This window comes from Cupressus sempervirens, chromosome 10, assembly GCF_028749045.1.
Source record: "Cupressus sempervirens isolate cs-2001-9-10 chromosome 10, ASM2874904v1, whole genome shotgun sequence".
NCBI classification, from domain to species: Eukaryota; Viridiplantae; Streptophyta; class Pinopsida; order Cupressales; family Cupressaceae; genus Cupressus; species Cupressus sempervirens.
The window spans coordinates 601,271,944-601,293,474 of record NC_143127.1 but is presented as its reverse complement, the minus strand read 5'-3'; positions in this window follow the sequence as shown (position 1 = coordinate 601,293,474).

Here is a 21,531-nt window from a genome sequence, read left to right as displayed (position 1 = left end):
AAAACCCTAGTGATACTATATGAAAAGCCCTCCTCTTCAAAGAAGGTATTTCTCATGAAGCATTTATTTAATATGAAAATGATAGAAGGTGGATCTATTATAGATCATTTAAATGAGTTTAATGCTATTACTAGTCAGTTATCTTCTATGGCTGTCAATTTTGATGAAGAAATTAGGGCTCTCTTGATTTTATGTTCTTTGCCTAAAAGTTGGAATGGCTTGGTAATGGTTGTGAGTAATGTTGTTCTTGGATCTAGTACCCTAAAATATGATGATGTGATCAGTGTTATTGAGTGAAGAAACTCATAGGAAATTCTCAGGTGGATCTACATCAGGAAGTGCTTTGAATGCACAAAGTAGGGGTAGAAGGATTGAGAGAGGAAGTAATTTCAGAAATCATGGGAAATCAAGAGGAAATTCAAAAGGGAGGAGGTCTCAATCAAGAGGACCAAATGACTATTGGTACTATGGGAAACTAGGGCACAGAAGGAAAGATTGTTGGAATTGAAAGAAAAATGAAGGAGATAAACCAAATGAATACAAGGAGACAAATGTGGTAAGTAAAAAATTCGATGCAGATGCTTTGCTTCTATCTTTAGAAAGTGTTGATGATTCATAGGTTTTAGATTCTGGTGCTTTATTTCATGCTAAACTTCATAGAGGTTATTTCATTGATTATTTCCAAGGGGATTTTGGACTTGTTTATTTGGGGGATAATGAACCTTGTCAGATTGTTGGAAAGGGAAAAATTAAGATTAAGTTGCAGAATGGGAATCATTGGCTACTACATGAGGTAAGACATGTTCCAAAGCTGAGAAAGAATTTAATTTCAACAAGGCAACTCAGTGATGAGGGTTGTGTAGTTACTTTAAATGATAAAAATTGGAAGGTTTCAAGAGGTTCCCTTGTAGTAGCAAAAGGTGTGAAAGTAGGCACCTTATATCTTTGTACAGGTCATATTGTTCCTTCTACTTTAATTGTTTCAGAGGAAAATGAATGTTCAGGAATAATTGTTGTAGTTGAGCTAGGAGAACCTATAGTTGCTATAGATTCTGATATAGCACTATGGCACAACAGAATTGGGCACATGAGTGAGAAAGGTATGAAAGTACTTCCTTCGAAGAATGTTTTACCAAGTCTGAAATGTGTTAATATGGATTTTTGTGAAAATTGTGTGTATGGAAAACAAAAGAAAGTGATTTTTGTAAAGATTGGGAAGGAAAACAAAAAGGAGAAATTAGAGCTTGTGCATACTGATGTATGGGGACTAGCTTAGGTATCTTCCCTTGGAGACTCTCATTATTATGTTACATATATTTATGACACAACTAGAAAAGTATGGGTTTATTTCCTTAGATAGAAATCTGATGTATTTGAAACTTTTAAGAACTGGAAATGCTTAGTTGAAAATGAGACTGGTAAGAAATTAAAATGTCTCAAATCTGATAATGGTGGTGAGCATTGTAGTCATGAATTTGAAGATTATTGCTCCACTAATGGTATTCATAGATAGAAAACTATTCCAAGGACTTCACAAGAAAATGGAGTAGCTAAACGGATGAATATGACTATAATTTAGCACACAAGGAGCATGAGGTTGCATGCTAGGTTGCCTTTACACATGTGGGTGGAGGCTATCAATACTACTATATATTTGATTAATAGAGGTCCCTCTACTCCTTGAGTTGTGTATTCCAGAGGAAGCATGGACTGGTAAGAAGGTGAATTATTCTTTTCTCAAGACCTTCAGTTGTGAAGCTTTTGCTCACATAGATTCTAAAAATAGAACCAAGTTAGAAGCTAAGTCAAAGAAATGTGTATTTTTTGGATATGACATTAATGAATTTGGTTATAGGCTTTGGGATTTTGAAAATCATAAAATTGTAAGAAGCAAGGATGTTATATTCATTGAGAAAGTGTTGTACAATGCTCTATTGCAGCAACATGAGAAGAAAGAAGATGATTATGTAGTGTTGGATGATACTCCAAAAGATGATGTTCCAGCCATTTCTCATGATGTGGAACAATAGAAACAACAAATACCACACACATCAGTGAATGTTAGATGGTCAGCAAGGAAAATTAGACCTCTAGAAAGATTTTCTCCCTGTGTGTATTAAATTTTAATTAGTGATGCTAGTGAACCTGAATGTTATGATGAAGCTGTGTAGGTGGATACTAAGATTCAGTGGGAGTCTGCAATGAAAGATTAAATGGACTCTTTGTTGAAGAATAAGACATGGGATTTGTGCAAGTTGCCTACAGGTAAAAAGGCTTTACAGAACAAGTGGGTTTACATGTTGAGGAAGAGGAAGGAGGTAAGAAAAGATTTAAATCTAGGTTATTTGTGAAAGAATTTTCATAGAAAAAATGAAATTGATTTTGATGAGATATTTTCTCCTATTGTTAAGATGACTTCTATCTATATTGTTTTAAGTCTTGTGGCTACTAGAGATTTGCATTTAGAATAGCTTGATGTTAAAACAACCTTCCTTCATGGTGATTTGGATGAAGAGATATATATGGCTTAGCCATAGGGATTTGAGGTCAAAGGTAAGGAGGACTTAGTGTGCAAATTGAAGAAAAGTTTATATGGCTTAAAGCAAGCACCTCGGCAATGGTATCTAAAATTTGATAGATTTATGCATGAGAATTTCTATAATAGGTGTCATTTAGATTATTGTGTTTATTTTAAGAGGTTGGATGATGATAGCTACATTATTTTATGTTTATATGTTGATGATATGCTTGTAGCTAGGTCTAACATGGATCATATTAAGGGGCTAAAATGCCAGTTAGCACATGCATTTTCTATGAAGGATTTGGGGGCAAAAAAACAAATCCTTGGCATGAAGATTTACAGAGATAGGAAGAATAGAACATTGACACTATCTGAAGCTGATTATGTAGAGAAGGTGTTGCAACGTTTCTCTATGGAGGATGATAAAGCTGTCAGCACACCTTTACCTGGTCATTTGAAGTTGACTAAGGAGATGTGTCCCAAGACACAAGAAGAGGAGGATAAGATGTCCAAGGTACCCTATTCTTTAGTTGTAGGTAGCTTGATGTATGCTATGGTATGTATTAGGCTAGATATTGGACATGCAGTGGGAGCCGTTAGTAGGTATATGAGACATCTAGGAATTGAGCATTGGAATGTAGTCAAATGGATTCTTGAATATTTGAGAGGAACATCCAATAAGTGTCTACACTTTGGGGGCTCTACTACTAATTTACAAGGCTACGTTGACTCAAATTTGGTAGGAGATATTGATACCATGTGGAGTACTACAAGTTTTGTCTTTACTATTGGTGGTGCAGCCATTAGCTAGGTTTCTAGGTTACATAAGATTAATGCTCTATGCACTATAGATGTAGAGTAAGTTGCTGCTACAGAGGCAACCAAGGAGATGATATGGCTTCAATTTTTCTTAGAAGAATTGGGACATCCTTAGAAGGATAATTATTTTTTTATAGATAGTGAGAGCACCATTCATCTTGCAAAGAATTCAACTCTACATTCAAAGACTAAACACATATAGTTGCGGTACCATTTCATTCAGTCAATTTTGGAGGATGGACAGTTAAAGCTAGAGAAGATACATACAAATGACAATCCAATAGATATGTTGACAAAGGTAGTAACAAGGGAGAAGCTAAACTCCTCTTCAGCTTTTCTTGGTCTTCTAGACTAAACATGAATAAAAGAACAATAGAGTCCATGGCAGTTTGATCGAGTGGGAGCCTCATGGAGTAGCACCATAGCTATAGGATCAGTCTCCAAGTGTGAGATTTTTGTTTAGTGTGGAGCCTAATCAGTCCCCAAGTGGGAGATTGTTAGTTTGTGGTGACTAATCAAGAAAGTACTGTACATACTTCATAAATTGTTTGGGGCTCAAGGCATTACTCTGAATTTTTTTTTGTCCTATTTTTTTAGGCCCTATTTTATCAAGATTTTGGCCAACATATTGTAACCCTAAATTGGTTTAATACTTGTATAAAAGGATTTAGGGTTAGGGCTTGTTTTCATTTAGTTGTGATGCAAAGTTGGTTCTTGCGGTGGTATTGAGCTATAAGGGATTACGAATTGTAATCACTAGATCATAAAAATATTATACTTGCTATTTGGTGGATGTAGCCCAGGGATTGGCTGAACTACATTAAATCTTTGTGCCTTTTTTTCTTTTTTATGTGATCTATTATTTTTTGTTATTGGTTATATTTGCATTTAATTGTTATTTCTATCTATGGTTTAATCCTAACAAAAGGATCACCAACCCAATCACCTATTAATTCTAATGTCTATCAATCCCAATGAGGCCTAATATCTAGAGCATGTGGAGAATCTAAAGGAGAATCATTCTTTCAATGATGGCTAGAGGAATATGGATCCCCATTGTCATCACTTGAAGTAGAAGAAGATTCCTCATCTAGATCAAGAGGATCAAGAACTTCAGAAGAACTATCATCATGTAGTCATAATGTATCCATGGGAATGAATGATGGAGAAATGATATAAGAAATCAGTGTGTCTTCCTCAAAATGAATACTCCTTTCAATGAACTGATCATATGTGTTGGGATGAAGAAGCCTATAGCCTTTAGCATCATCTAGATACCCAAAAAATATGCAAGGCCTTCTTTGTAGATCCATTGCCTTGCATTTCTTAACTGGAACATGGGCCCATGTTGGAGACCCAAACACTCAAAAGTGTTTGACTATAGGATTTTGACCATTCCATGCTTCAAAAGGAGTTACCCTTTTTATAGCTTAATGAGGAACTTGATTCTGAATGTAACATGCATAGTTGATAGCCTTTACCCAATATTGAGGTGTCAATGATTTGGAACAAATCATACTATTGGTCATTTCCTTGAAGGGCCTATTCTTCCTTTCTGCAACTCCATTTTTTTGTGGACTATAAGGAACTATGTGTTGAAAATTAATTCCTTCTAAGATACAAAAATTTTCAAACCTTCGATTGACATATTCCCCCCATTATCTATGCATAAGACCTTGATGGAATTCCCAGTTTGTTTCTCTACAAAAGCTTTGAACTCTTGGAAATACTCAAATTCTTTAGACTTCTAGTTTGATAAGATCAAGAAAGATCATCAATGAATGTTAAAACATATCTGGCTTTGCTAAAAGAAGGATGTGGAAATGGTCCTGCCAAATCACTATGTACTAGCTCCAAAAGTTGAGTGGCTCTCCTTGCTTTTACTTTATCAATTTTTTCTTTAGGATTCTTTCCAAGAATGCATCCTTGACAAAATTAATTAGAAAATTCAATTGAAGGCAACCCTATAACCATATCATGTTGAGTGAGTTGTTTTAAGTAGCGGTAGTTCAAGTGGCCAAATCATTGATGCCACAAATGACTCACTTCATCAGAGTGAGTGAGTAATGCAAGTGAAGGTGAATTAGGAACAAAGTGAGAGAAGTGATACAATCTTTATTGATGTTTAGCCTTTCCCACTTCAATTATAGACCTGTTGCTCATCTCACTAATAACCACTGTATCTACAGTAAACTCAACTCACTTTCTAGAGCCTGTGTGAGTGATCTAATAAATAGATGAGAGATTAGTTGAAAAATATGGAACATAAAGAACATCATGAAGTTTTCCTTTTCTCATTTCAATAGACTCTCTCCTATTCACTTCAACAAGAATATCATCACCCAAAAGAATGGATGGCATAGAAATGACTCTAATTAGGAAAAACTTTCTTTTGATGAAGCCATGTAGTGTGATTCACCCAAGTCAATAATCCATAAATTTGGTTGTGAGGCAAAAACTATTAGGGAGTTAGATTTTCCTTTTCCTTTACTTGATTCCTTGGAAGATTCTTGAGATGAATTTATCTTGACTGAATCAAGTACTTTGATATTGTTTCTTTCAAGAAGATGGGACAAGTGATCAATTTTCTTCATTAGACATTTATGTTTATCATGACCAAGTTTTTTACAATGGGAACATGTTGTTCTCTCCTTCTTGGGTTTATTTCTTTTTGAAGAAGATGCATCATCTACTGCTCTTGAAATAGAAAAATTCTTGAAAAAATATTTGTTGATTCTTTTCTACTTGGTACTTTGGTTTCTTTTCTTGCTTAGGAGGTTCTCTTTGGTCTCATGTGCCCCGATTTTTAGTCAAGGAGTAAGATTTAGATGGCTTGATCGTGCCCATATGGATCAACTTATCCTACTCCTTTGTGAGTTCATTTGCAAAGTCATCAAGAGAAGGCATTATGTAGTTGTTTCCTAACGCACTTTTAGTAGCATACAAGGTAGAAATATACACAAAATATCTAGGACCAATTATGAATCTTTCTTCTCAATTTTACATTCTTTTAATTCCAATCTTAAAGTATTCAACTTAGTGAAGAAGACTTGAATAGTATCAAAGTTGCATGGATTTAATCCTATCAATTCATTCTCTAATTGATGCCCTCTCAATTCATCTTTCTTTCCAAATTACCTTTCTATTATTGTCCATACATTATTAGGAGTAGTAGAGTACTTCACATGAAAGAGAAGCTCTAGAGATATAGCCATGCATAAAGTACCATATGCTTCATCACATTTTTTGTTCCATTTAGGTTTTTCTACAAGTAATTTTGGTTCAAATTCAAGACCCATTGTTACTCTATACAACCATAACTTCTTAAGATAGATTTTCATTTCAGACTTCCACTCGTAGTAGTTATAGAGTGTGAGTAATGGTATTGTTGAGTGATCCATTTTAGTGTAGAAATAAATATTGTTTTATATAATGAAAGAGAAGAAAGGTTAATACAAGAGAGTAATTAGACCATAAGAGAGTAAACACAAGACTACCCCTTTTTTACTAGATCAAAAAATTAACACCCCAAGATGCATTGATTTTGACATTTTATATATTAGTGCATGTATATTTGCCACTTTTGTAAAATATGGATCAAAGTGGACTTATAATTTTGATAATTACAACTTCAAATATGAAACAATAAAAGACTTATACAATTAGGACACTAGATCAATCAAGGATCTAATGGAGTACAAGTGCCAAATAAGGCAAATTTTGACCAAATTCTTAAATTACTCTCTACCCACAATATCTCAAAATTGATACCAAAGTTGAGAATTAGACAAAATCACACACTTAAAATAATTTACACCTAAAAAAGTGTCTGTATGAGCTCAAACAATGCCTATTAAGTTGCAAAATTCAAGATTGCACAAGGACTATCATCAAGAATTGTAAGAAGGATCTACAATAGGTGGGCCCCACAATAAGATTGACATTGCTAGAGGTGGGCGCTTCTTAATGTGGGAAAGGTGGTGGTGGGTCCTTCTTGAAGTGGGCCCTACTAGAGGTGCACCCTACTAAATGTGGAATCCACTTTGTGTGGACCCTGCTAAATGTGGACCCTCTTGGTGTGGTCCCTACTTGATGTAGGCCTCCATAGAAGTGGGACCCACTGGAGGTGGACCTTGCTTGGTGTAGACCCCGGTTAAAGTGGGACTCACTCAAGGTGGACCCCACTTGGAGTGGGTTTGACTAGAGATGGGCCCTGTATGTAGGTGATCCCCACAAGATAGTAGGTGCTACTAACAATAAAATACTCTTTTTTTACATGTTATCCTAAAGATCTGAATCATTCAAAGTGTTTCAATCACTAGATCAATAGAAACAATATATATGCACAAGAGATTAATGGGTCTTTATAAATCTTTTCTAATTATCCAATTCATTTAAAAATGCAAGAGAAGAGAATATAGGATTTTACAAGATCTCTAATAAAAATAATCTACTCTTTCAAATTTTCTTTGATACCATGTTAGAATTTTTATAAAACAACTATAGCTAGAATCTAATGAAAGACAGATTAATAAATAGGAAATAAAATTGTCAAAATAACAATACAAAAAATAATCTCTGATGTAAATTCTCAAAGGCATAATAGAATCAATATTTCCTAATGTGTAATACATCAGAGCTAGCTTTTTCATAGAGGCAAGAGATGGGAGGATACTTTGACAAGAGTGAGACAAGTGTCTCAGCTTGGAGGAAGTAGAGTCCTAGTGGAATCAACCACCTACCAACAACCTACCATCTAGAAGATTGGTGTCCAAATTGGAATTCACCACATGTGATATCTTAGGAGTAGTTGGAGTCAAAAGGATGACTGAAAATATACTCCTATTAATAATACCTTAGAATATATAATTCCTCCTAATTTAGGAGCTCACCTAAGTAAACTTAATATAAGAATTAAATGGAAAAGAACCATTTACTCTAACAATACCTACAGTCTCTTCTTAATTGACTAATCTTGTGACAATAAAGACATGTTGTTTGACTATTCCTCTAGTTGCTACATATTCCTTCAATGTGGAATCTTCTATATTTGGTCGAAATGCGACTATATCTTCCACATGTAGTGTAGGGGTATTTGTAGGATCATGGTGTGCCAAAAAGTGGTGATACATAAAAGTTATAGTTTTAAAATGTTTTAAAGCATTTCAAAATCCACTATGAATTTTTTCACCCCCATCCTAATTCCAAAGAAAAAAAGTATACCTTACCTGATTGAGACATAATGTCATATAAGGTATTTGATATAATTGGGTACCCAGTATGGCATTGGATACCAAAAAGCTACATGTGAAGAATAAAATAAAAAACCCAAGCATCATTTCATTACTTGATTTGGTTGTTTGCGCCCCTAATTTGTGTATACAATCCAAATTTATGTATTAGATCAATGTCCACTTCAATCCATCAAAGGAAAGTTAATTTTTTTTAATGGTTTTCATTGTTTTCTATTTAAAATTATATTTTTAAATAGAAATTACAATTTTTTCATTTTAACTAAAAACTATGAATACAATTCATAATTTTTGAATTATTTGCAAATTAATAGGCATGCCCAACCCCAATGATTTTGATAACACTGAGCCATAGAATGTTGTTCCTAAAAACCCTTTGCCAAATATTCCACAATCCTATCAAATTCCTTAACTTCTACCAAATGATCCACTACTCCTTGAAACCCTCCTTGGATTGATGATTTAATACACAATAATCTTATCAAACTAAGGGGTTTTCAAGAAACATATAAAAATATGCCTAAATTGGCTCCCATGTTACCCATGTTAAACACCATAATGCATAATATCCAAACACTTAGCAAACAAAGAAATGTTTCTCTTCACTAGCATGAGAAAATGCATGCCATATTTGATGATGGGTTGGGATATGATGAGGTTACGACCCTCAACATAACCAAATGTGATATTGTTAAACTATTTGTAAACCCAAAAATTAGTAAAAAATTGGAATGCACAATTCCCAAATTATCAATCAAATTGTGCACAAATGAGGCTATGCATGCAAACTTTTGGGATCACTAGTTGATGGTTTTTGACAAATCACCACATTGAAATTTAGAGGTCCCATTTTTTTATTAAATTTTTTTATGATGAATTTGTGTTGGGACTCAAAGTGAATTGCTAGAGCATGAGGTAAAACATGGGCATAGGAGAAAGAGCTCCCGAGATTGACCATTTGCCTAGCAAAAGAAAGTTGGTACTTTTTTCCTCCTACCAATGTCTCTCTGCTTCCTCTAGTGCATCATCTTGATATCATTGCATAGACTCTCTTAAAATATTGGATCCATTCATAGATTGAGGATCTTTTTTATCTCCCTGACTAGGTTATTGCCTCATCCCTGTATTGATGATGTTGGAGCAAATTCATCATCGGTGAGAACATCACATGTTTGTGTACCCAATACTTGCATAATATGTACGAATTTATGTCTAGGTCCAATTGGTGATCATTTTGATTATGAAGGATACAACATACATGGCTACCAAGACTATATACCCTCATGTAAGAGAGGAGGGGTATGTAGAGTCATGGGCTACTTCTGTGTTGGTGAGTTTGTACATATATTATTTAGGGCATAGTTTTTTTAAAGTTAATATTAATAGTAGAATAATTTTAACAACTACACACTTATAATTTGTGTGATCTTCATTCATGTTTGGTTGATGATTGAGGAGGATCTCTAATAGGTTGATGATGTCACACTCTTAACTATTTCATTTGACCATAAGACATCTATAGTACATTATGTTTTATTCTCATTTATTTTCTATTTTATAGTGGAACATAAATGGTTTCTCATATTTCTTTTCTCTTGTAGGTATCTCTTATCAATGAGGGGCAGAGTGCAAGGATTGAACATCCATAATGCATTGATAAGGAGAAATTAATTAGGTTTTTTTAAATTGATTAAATATAGATGCATACTTGTATCTTGTGTATGCCAATGAAATTTAATTAAACATTCTTTGTTGTATAGGGTGTGGCCACTGATGATGACTCTAGGAAGATTTAGCATTCCAGAGCCTTTGGTATTTTCATTTGCAAGGAGAGACTCATCACATGAATATATATCATTGATTCATTATTTTCCTTATTTTCATAAATATTTCCAAATCAAATTTCCATGATAGTAACAACTATGCTTTTGTCTCTCATAGGAAACACCTAGTGCCCAAGAGGTTGGACATCAGTGTTGTGTATATTTGTTAATGTAGTCAATGCTTATAGAGGAGGGATTGATAAAGGTAATTTTTAGTTTGAGTTATTGATTATATGTTATATATTTAGTATGATATCAACTATAATGTTATAGTTTAAGTTGTGGAGCCATGGAGCCATCTCACAACCATACTTTAACATATGTAGGCCAGAATTGGAAGGGTTCCTATATTGATGAGGACATATGAGAGGACCTATGGCTACTATAGGAGGTTGACATGAGAGGTCATGATGAAAGTCTGAAACTATAGATATTCATTTAAAAAATGATCATTATGTATTTGAGAAAATTAATGTTAGATATGTAGAATCATATAAATTCTTTGGGTTTTCTATTTTTGTTTATGTGGGTAGCATCTAATCCACATGGTATAGTAAAGAGGCTACATTTTGATGATCCACTAGAGACATGGGATAGTATAGTTTTTTAGAGTTGTTTCATGAGACATTTTGAGATGACATATGCCATATTATATATAGAAACTTTTATATTATACATATTTTGATGGCATGATCAGCCACATTTTGTATATGGGTCTATGTATTTTAATATTTATTTGTGTAATTTATATATGGACATATCTATTTTGATATATATTTATGTCATTTATTTGCACCTCAATATATTTTTTAATATCTTATACGATTTTTCAATTTATTATACATCATGTGTATTATTCATATTGATCAAATATCATTCATTTTCATCATGTTTAGTATATTGAATTCAAATGCACTAGTTTTTAAAGATTATTTTATCAAATTTAGTATCAAAATTTAATCCAATATTTAAATTTAAATTGTATCCTATGTTTAATTTGAAGTAATGTTAACTTGTTGTCCGCACTAGGACCCCTATGTTTAATTACATGAGTACTTTTTCAAATAAAGTTTATGAAACATTGACTCCCAGATCTTGAAACCACAAGATAGTCTCTTAAGATGCCTCTAATTAGCCAAAACCAGAGCCAATTTTGTCCTAGGAGTCCATCTATGATAAAAGCATCAAATTACACTTAGAAAACCTTAGAGGACACCTAGATATGTAGTGGTCATGAATGTTAATAAGGGCTTTGTGGTCAAAAAAAGAGGTTTCACTAGGATTTATTCACCCATCTAGAGCTAATAGTGTTGATGATTTGATGCCATGATCAATGATTTAAAAGTTACCTAGTGATGCACCAATGAAATGAGGTGCACTGCAAATTTTGGCATTAGGTTTGATCATTGTGCCAAATCCAAACAAAATGTGATCTCTCCAAAATAAGAGATATTATTATAGATCTTGGAATCACTATCCTATAGCATTTGAGAGTTCACTAATAGCCTAGATGAACATTGTGTTGCAATCCTCATAAGATTGATCTCCAAACACACTTAAGGCATCTTGGAGACACTTCGATGCAACATGGGATAGAATGTCCTATACCCTTAGTGGTTAGTACAAGAGTGTCACTAGTGTTCCAAAGCTAATGGCATTGATGATTTGATGCCAAAATCAATAGTTTGAAATGTATGTAGTGATACACTAATGAACTGAAGTACACTATAATTTTTAGCATCAAGAAAGATCATTGTGCCAAATCCGAATGAAATTTGATCTCTTTGAATTGAGAGATGTTATTATTGACCTTGGCATCATCATTCTATAGAATTTATGTTAGAGTATAGCATTAATATAATTTCATTTATTAAATTACCTTTGCTCACTTCTTAAGATTTCACTTCATGCACTTTGCATTTCCATTTTATAATTAATTACTAATTATTAAATGTCATTTACCTCTTATTGTTTCCCTTTTAGGTTTTTGATCTCCTTTTATAAGGATTGATCTTTAGTAATTAGTTCTCGTCTTTTTAGTTTGATAATATAGTTCTCATATTTTTAGAGTGAAACCCTTGTCTCTACTCTTCTTTTTTTCCTTTGTGATAGGTTCTTACACATAAGTATTCTTTAGGTTTTGTGGATTTGTATTGTTCAAATCCTTCATATTATCAAAGCTTGACATACTATAGCTTGTTTTGTATTTGCATTAAAAATAGAACGAGGGTTTGATAGAATAAATTTGGCATTTTTTGGGGGTCTCTAATTTTTAGAGAACTTTAAAGGCAAATAGATCTCATGGTTGGATTCAAAAGTTGCCAAAACCCTTATTTTCATATAGAATTTATTGAGTTCAAACATAATTGGAATCAGAGGCAAAATAATATTGCTTCCAAATTTGACACATTTTTCAAGGCAATGATTTTCTACTTTTTGGCATGCAAATCAAGATTTTTACCTCATAATTCAAGATTTTTTCATGTAATTCAAGATATTTGGTATGAAAATCAATATTTTTGGCATCCAAATCAAGATTTTTGGTATGCATATTGAGATTTTTGGCATGCATATTGAGATTTTTGGCATGCATATCAAGAATTTTACATGCAAATCAAGTTTTTGGGTACACAAATTGAGATTTTTGCATTTAAAAAATAAAATTGTATGTAAATCATTTTTTTTGCACACATCAAGTTACTTTTGGAAAAAATCAATGTACTTTGGAATGGATCTCGAGGCATTTGGTACCTATTTTTCACTCAAAGTCAAATGATCATTTTTATATTTTGGAGGGCATAGCTTGCTCATTTTAGCTCCATTCTTGATCTAAAAGAAGTGCCAAAAAGCTCATCTTGAACCATATACAGATTCTCTTTTATTTTCATCAGTACTTCTCAAAGGTACATGTGTTTCTCAAACTAAAGCATTTTTAGTCTCTTCTTGTTTACACATTCCTACTAGTAGTTGGGGTTCAATTTTCCTCATTATGGGGGTTTTTTGTATTATTGTTTATGTTATTTACATCATTAAACTAAAACTTTTTCAAAAAAAAATCAACACCTTCTAAAACAATGGCTAAGACCTCTTCTTGTCTAGAACTTCTAACCCCTCATAACTATCACATATGGAAGACCTTGATGACCCAACTTCTCTAGTCAAAAGGGTCATGGTCTTTTTTTGATGTAGTACAACTAGTTTTATAGAGGCCTTTTAAGGTCATACAACATAGAAACAATATGGATAAGGCAATCGGGTTGATTTCTTTATAGGTATCTGGTAGTTGACATTTTCATCTTGATGGGTTTAATCACCCTCTAGATATGTGGACCAAGCTTGATGGCTTGTTCGGTAAACTAAAAGAGTTTAGGGAACTTCAAATCTAGGAAAAGCTTACCTCTCTTGTACTAGATGAGGACTTCTTGATGAAGTTCAAACAATAGAAAACTTTATCATAGGGTTGCAAAAAAAACAAGAGTGACACTGAGTGCATTTACTTGATTCTTTCTAAGCTTCATGAAAACTTTCATATTTTTGATTCTACCTTCTATTCTACAAAAGATGATTTTGATAATAGATTTATCATGCCATCCTTTGAGGTTTTTTGTGATCATTTTACTCAAGAGAAAGCTAAGGTCTCTCGGTTGGATTCTCTCACAAGCTCACAGACTTATGCATTGGTAGCTTTGTCATCTTCTAGGATGAAGGAGAAGACACAAAAATCAAATTTTGTAGAGTCTTAGATTAATTCTAGCCCTCATAACTCATCAGGGACACCTCCTCCTAAAGACATTAGATCAAAGCCAAGAAGACTAAAGTTTTCTTATTGTAATAATCCTAATCATGATGAGTCACATTGCTATGAGAATAAGTTAGATAGATATGCCAAATAGTTCCAAATTTTACTACTCTACTTTAGAAGAAAAAAATCTATATTCCTTCTACTTCTCATTGATCATATTTATCATCATCATTTTAGTCAGATGGTAAATGATGCAGGAGCATCCAGAGGTATAAAGGCAATCCTGTGTCACCCAAAAAAAAAAGTACTTAGACTTAGTTTCTGTTTGATGTGTTTTCATTTTTGGATACCCATTTGGGTCAAATAAAGGTTCCAACTCTCACAGTTCCACTATCAGTGCATTTGAAAATCCCAAAAAAAATAGGAGCATGTATTTGGGCCATCATTTTGGTAAACTAGAAGGTGTGAATTGGCCAGATGAATGTAATCATGATTTAGAGAATTCCAAAAAAAGAATCAGGTCAATAGGCCCACGGTTTGAAAGTTATTGCAGTTTTTTGGGTTTTGGAGACCTCCTAAGAATGCTTCAAAGTCAGGTTTGGGGTATTAAATGACCTTGAAAAGGGTCAAAAAATGGGGGATGAGCAAATCTTGTCCATAGGGCTATAGAGCACTTCGAGAGCTTTTTGAAAATGTAAACGGTTCGTCAATCGAAGCTACGGTTCAAAAGTTATGCCTCCCAGAAGTTTGGTTACCATTTTTGGATTCTTCTAGATTTGCACCAACTTCTAGCGCAACTTCTAGAACCTTCTATTTTGTCGGTGGATGCCTAATAGCACTTTCTAGAATGTACTCCTAGTCCTTAACCCTCTAGGGTCTATTTAAGGAGATTTCTAGCATTGTAAAAGGCAGTTCGGAGTGGAGTTTAAGAGGAGGTACTGAAAGCAGAAATTATCTCCAGATTTATGCTATTGTAAGCCCTTAGGGCATGTTCTGAAGTTTATTTTCTCTGTACTATTTGTAATAGCTTATTTTCTTAGTTAATATAATTTTCCCTTTCTGTTGTGTCCATTTTGTTCTTGGGTTTTGTCCCCATCAAGTGGTATCAAAGCTGGTTTTCCTGAGTGTGTAGACAGAGCGCCGACTGTGAGGCAGTTTGCACTAGGACTGTGTGGTTGTGGGTTCAAGTTAGAAGATGCCTCCATGAAGAGAGTGTGGCAGAAGGGCTAGATCTATTAATCTTGAGGAGGTTAGAGCCCTCCAAAGGAAGTTACAAGCATTGTAAGAGGAGCTCCGTAGAGGAGCAAATGTTGCCGCAGGTGACAACAGTGAGAATGACAATGAAGAAGAAGAAATGGGACCAGAAGGGGAACTTGACGGGGAAGTTCTGAATCCTGTAGAGGAAAGGATTTTTAGGGCCATTACTAAGTTTGGGAAAAGACCTACAATTGAAGTGGGTGTATTTTTAGGAAATCTGAAACCAGATGAGTTGATTGATTGGATCAATGAACTGGAAGAATACTTTGAGTATGAGGATATTAGGGACCCAGATAGGGTAAAGTTTGCAAAGGCCAAACTGAAAGGCCATGCCAAAATCTGGTGGCAAGAGGTTCAATTGGAAAGAAATAGAAGAGGAAAGGAGAAGATCACAAGATGGGATCGCATGGTGGACAAATTGAAGAAGCAGTTCATTCCCGTGGACTACGAGCTTGATCTGTTTAAGAAGATGCATGGGTTAAAGCAAGCAAGAAGATCAGTCCAAGAATATACAAAGGAGTTTTATCGACTCTTGACTAGAGCGGGGCATGCAGAAACAAATAAGGAGAAGGTTGCTCGTTATATCAGTGGGTTGTGACCTAGCATCCAAGAGGAATTAAGTCTGGTAAGAATGACCAGCATTGAAGAGGCATACTAGTTTGCCCTATGAGTTGAAGAGAAGATGAATAAAAGGTTTGAAGGAAGAAAAATAGGACGCGGTCAAGGAGGAAGGGGAAGCGGTAGATCATCTGGAGGCCACAATGAAACCCAAAAGAAAAATGAAGATGTGGGTACTAGCAGGAACCAGAGGAATGAGGGTTTCAACCGTTCCCATGATCAAGACTTTGGAAATTAGAGAGGAAGAGTTAGAGGATGTGGACAAGGAAGAGGAGGCTTCCATGGTACCTATTTCTATTGCAATGAAGAAGGTCATCGTGCCTTTGAATGCCCTCAATGACAAGGAAGGACAGATAGGAGAGCTGAGGGCCAAGCTAGGGTTGCTCATGTGGATGAGGATGCATAATCATCAGATTCAGAGGATGCAGAAAGAGGAGAGACCTTGGTAAATGAAAGAGTCCTACTAAGTGGTGAGATTGAACTAGGACAATGGAGGAGTTTGTTCCATACCAAATGCAAGTGTGAGGATAAATGTTGTGATGTGATCATTGATGGTGGTAGCACTGATAACTTGGTATCAAAAGAGATGGTCTCTAAGCTGAAGATCAAGAGGGAGAAACATCCACAGCCCTATCGGATTGCTTGGGTGAAAGATGATCATAAGGTCCTGGTAAGTGAAAAATGTTTAGTAAAATTCAAAATTGGGAGTTACCATGATGAAGTTCTCTATGATGTTATTTCGATGGATGTTTGCCTTCTATTTTTGGGTAGACCATGGCAATTTGATAGACATGCAGTGCATGATGGACATACAAACACATACTCTCTCACAAAGGATGGAGTTCACCATAAATTGAAGCCCATGAAAAAGGAAGAGGAAAAGGTATGTAGCAGTGCTAGGATTTGTCTTGTTGATGGAAGGAAGTTTTTAGATGGCATGGAACATCAGCATATGTGCTATGCTTTGATTCCCATGAAAGATAAAGAAGGTAGTAGTGAAATACCATTTGAAGTTTCAGATTTACTAGGGGAGTTTGGAGATATTATCTCTGATAATGTTCCAGATGGATTGCCACCAGTAAGGCAAACCAGTCATCAGATAGATCTGATTCTAGGAGCTAGTTTGCCGAACAAGGCTGCTCACAAGATGACTCCTACTAAAACAAAGGAGCTAAATAGACAGGTTCAAGAGTTGTTGAGGAAGGGCTTGATTCAAGAGATCCTGAGTCCATGTGCAATACCTGCAGTACTCGCACCAAAGAAGGATGGAGAGTGGAGGATGTGTACAGATTCTCGAGCTATAAATAGGATCACCATCAAGTACTGGTTTCCTTTGCCAAGGATGGATGATATTATGGACTGCTTGAGTGGAGCTTAGTACTTCACAAAGATAGATCTTAAGAGTGGTTATCACCAAATACGAATTCGAGAAGGAGATGAGTGGAAAACAGCCTTCAAGACCAAGGAGGGTCTTTATGAGTGGTTAGTCATACCCTTTGGATTAATGAACGCCCCAAGCACCTTCATGCGGCTCATGAATGAGGTACTTAAGAAGTTCTTGGGAAAATTTAATATTGTCTATTTGGATAATATTTTAATTTTCAGCAAGACTTTGGAAGAACATTTATTGCATATTCGTAGTGTCCTTGAAAGGCTAAGGGAAGAAAAATTGTTAATTAATCTGAAGAAGTGTAACTTTGCAAAAAGGGAGTTAGTCTATTTGGGGTTTGTTATATCACCTGAAGGTCTCAAAATGGATCCGAAGAAGGTAAAAGCCATCTTGGAATGGCCTACTCCAAGGTTTGCTACTGAGGTAAGATCATTTCATGGTTTGGTTAGTTTTTATAGGAAGTTTATTAAGAATTTCAGTGGCATATGTGCACCCCTAACTGATACAATAAGAGGGGATAGAAAAGAGTTCAAATGGACTGCAGTAGCTGCGAGAAGTTTTGAATTGCTAAAGAAGAAGGTGACAGAACAGCCTGTGTTGGCACTTCCATATTTTAGAAATGTTTTCCAGGTAGATTGTGATGCCAGTGGCAGTGCTATTGGGGCTGTATTAAGCCAAGAAGGTAAGCCTATTGCATATTTTACTAAAAAATTGAATGATGCAAGGAAGAAGTATTATGTTTATGATCAAGAGTTCTATGCGATAGTTCAGGCCTTAAAGAAATGGAGGCATTATTTATTGCCAAAGGAATTTGTTTTGTATACTGATCATCAGGCATTACAGTACCTAAATAGCTAAGGTAAATTGAATCAGAGGCATATGAAGTGGGTAGAGTTCTTGCAGAGCTATACATTTGTGTTGAAGCATAGAAGTGGAAAATCTAATAGGGTTGCAGATGCACTAAGTAGGAGATAGTTGTTGCTTACAGTAATGCAGGAAGAAGTAGTTGGGTTTGATGAACTCAAGAATTTGTACCCTGAGGATCCTGATTTTGCTGAAGTCATGAAAGCTTGTAAAGAACCTGTTGCTATAGATAGAACCAAGTGGTTAGACTATTTGATTCAGGATGGTATGTTGTTCAAAGGTAGTCAATTGTGCATTCCAAGGAGTTCCATGAGGGAAAATTTGATTAAGGAGAAACACAGTGGAGGGATGGTAGGACATTTTGGTTGAGATAAGACCATTGCCATTCTTAGAGAACATTATTTTTGGCCTCAAATTTCATAGGATGTGAAGAAGTTTGTACAGAGTTGCCAGGTTTGTCAAGTTGCCAAGGGGTTTAGTCACAATATTGGCCTATATCAGCCATTGCCTATTCCATCAAGGCCATGGGAGGACATAAGTATGGATTTTGTTCTTGGATTGCAAAGGACACAAAGGGGTAATGACTCAGTATTCATGGTGGTTGATAGGTTCTCCAAAATGGCACATTTCATTCCATGCCACAAAACTCATGATGTTGTTCATATTGCAGACTTGTTTTTCAAAGAGGTGGTAAGACTACATGGTCTTCCAAGGAGTATAGTTTCTGACAGAGATACTAAATTTGTGGGGTATTTCTAAAGTACATTGTGGAAAAAGTTGAGAACAAACTTGAAATTCAGTTCCACGCATCACCCACAAATTGACAGCCAAACAGAAGTGGTAAACAGGAGTCTGGGCAATTTGCTGAGATGTTTAGTTGGGGATAAGCCCAAGGGATGGGATTTGATTCTACCACAGGCAGAGTTTGCTTATAATAACTCTGAAAATAGGAGTATTGGAAAATCACCATTCCAAATTGTATATGGGAGTAGCCTAAGGACTGCACCAGAGCTGAGGAAGATAGAACAAGGGGAGAGGACAAGTGCAGAAGCTGAGGAATTTGTTGAACATATCAAGTGTCTACATGAGGAGGTTCAAGCACACATTACCAAGATGAATCAAGATTATAAAGCTAGGGCTAATCAAAGGAGAAGACATAAGGAATTCCAAGTAGGATATTTAGTCATGGTGCACTTACGAAAAGAAAGATTTCCAGCCGGTACTTACAACAAGCTGAAAATGAAGAAATTTGGCCCCTGCAAAATTCTGAAGAAACATGACTCAGAAAATGCATATGAGGTGGAGCTACCAGAAGGTATTCACATTTCTCCCATCTTCAACATTGCAGATTTAACAGAGCATCATGATGATGGTACAAATGAGGAGCTAGTTTTAGAGCCATGTCCAATTCCTGCTTCTAAGAAGGAGGAGATAGAAGACATTCTAGATCATCGTATGGGTAGGAGTACTAGACACAGGCAGTATGAAGAGTATTTGGTGAAGTGGAAAGGACGGTCGATCGAGGAATCAACTTGGATTTTAGCAGCTGAGGTTTCCCATTTGGGATTTCCTCTACCAGTTATAAAGTGATAAGGTCACTTTTCAATCTACCCTGGGTGTTTGATGCAGGAGCATCAAGAGGTATAAGGGAAATCCTGTGTCACCCAAAAAAAAATGTACTTAGACTTAGTTTCTATTTGATGTGTTTTCATTTTTGGATACCCATTTGGGTCAAATAAAGGTTCCAACTCTCACAGTTCCACTATCAGTGCGTTTGAAAATCTTGAAAAAATAGGAGCATGTATTTGGGCCATCATTTTGGTAAACTAGAAAGTGTGAATTGGCCAGATGAATGTAATCATGATTTAGAGCATTCTAGAAAAATAATTAGGTCAATAGGCCCCACGGTTTGAAAGTTATTATAGTTTTTTGGGTTTTGGAGACCTCCTAAGAATGCTTCAAAGTCAGGTTTGGAGCATTAAATGACCTTGAAAAGCATCAAAAAATGGGGGATGAGCAAAGCTTGTCCATAGGGCTATAGAGTGCTTCGAGAGCTTTATGAAAATGTAAACAGTTCATCAATCGGAGCTACGGTTCAAAAGTTATGCCTCCTAGAAGTTCAGTTAACATTTCTGGATTCTTCTAGATTTGCACCGAATTCTAACGCGGCTTCTAGAACCTTCTATTTTGTCGGTGGATGCCTACTAGCACTTTCTAGAATGTACTCCTAGTCCTTAACCCTCCGGGGTCTATTTAAGGAGATTTCTGGCATTGTAAAAGGCAGTTCAGAGTGGAGTTTGAGAGGAGGTACTGAAAGCAGAAATTATCTCCAGATTTATGCTATTGTAAGCCCTTAGGGCATGTTCTGAAGTTTATTTTCTCTGTACTATTTGTAATAGCTTATTTTCTTAGTTAATATAATTTTCCCTTTCTGTTGTGTCCATTTTTTTCTTGGGTTGTGTCTCCATCAGTAAAGATATAGGAAAGGGTCATGCATTATGTGCAACTGCTACTCCACATTCTTCTAGGTGGTTTTTGGATTCAAGTGCTTCACACCATATGGCATCTTCTCTAAATTTGTTCTCTTCTTTTGGGGCTTCTCTTACTCCACACATTTTAATGGGGAACAACAATCTTATGATTGTATGTGGGAAAGGTTCTATTAGCATTGATGATAGTACATTTTGTGATGTACTTTTTGTTCCATCTTTTTCCTGTAACCTTTTCTCAATTCAAAAGATTATAAACAGTGGGATAGGGAAGACAATTGACTTTACACAAGATTTAGTACACATTAGAGATAGTGAGATAGACAATATTGTTGCTATAGGGATTTTTGATCACTCTTCCCTCATATACCCTTTCTGTCATTTTGGTCCACCATCTCCACTATCAAAGACTCACTCTCCTTCTTCACAAGAGACTACTAAGGTGAAGTCAAGTTGCTTGAACTTATGTGTTATTCGTGAGACTATTGTTATGACTTCTACACTTCCACCTGCTATTCAAATTACATCTATCAAACAAGATTACTTTTCAACATTTCCTACCATTGTATCTCCATTCATCGAGCCATCCACTATAGTTGTTGAGGATATATCAAAGGACATGCATCCCCTCTCAGATGATAAATTCAACACACATGTTATCCAACCACTATTAGATATTTCATTTTAGTATTTTCATTCATTCTTCTTTGAGCATCAGCTAGGAATTCTAGATTCACCTTACGTTTAGGGGTTTTT